The following is a 282-nucleotide window of genomic DNA, read 5'->3' on the forward strand; positions in this document are numbered from 1 at the left end:
GTTTGTCTGCTCTTCTTATATAGAGCCAGCTACCGTGAAGTCACCGTGTGACTTTCAAATCACTTCATTTCGGGGCATGAGTATGACTCTTGCACTGGCCAGGCAGTTTGCCTGCTTTTCTTATATAGAGCCACCTACCSTGAAGTCATCTTGTGACTTACAAATCACTTCACTTCGTGGCATGAGTATCACTCCCGCACTGGCCAGGCAGTTTGCCTGCTCTTCTTATATGGAGCCAGCTACCGTGAAGTCACCTTGTGACTTTCAAATCACTTCACTTCG

This window comes from Bactrocera latifrons, unplaced genomic scaffold (genome assembly GCF_001853355.1).
Source record: "Bactrocera latifrons isolate USDA-ARS-PBARC rearing strain unplaced genomic scaffold, ASM185335v1 scaffold_149, whole genome shotgun sequence".
NCBI classification, from domain to species: Eukaryota; Metazoa; Arthropoda; class Insecta; order Diptera; family Tephritidae; genus Bactrocera; species Bactrocera latifrons.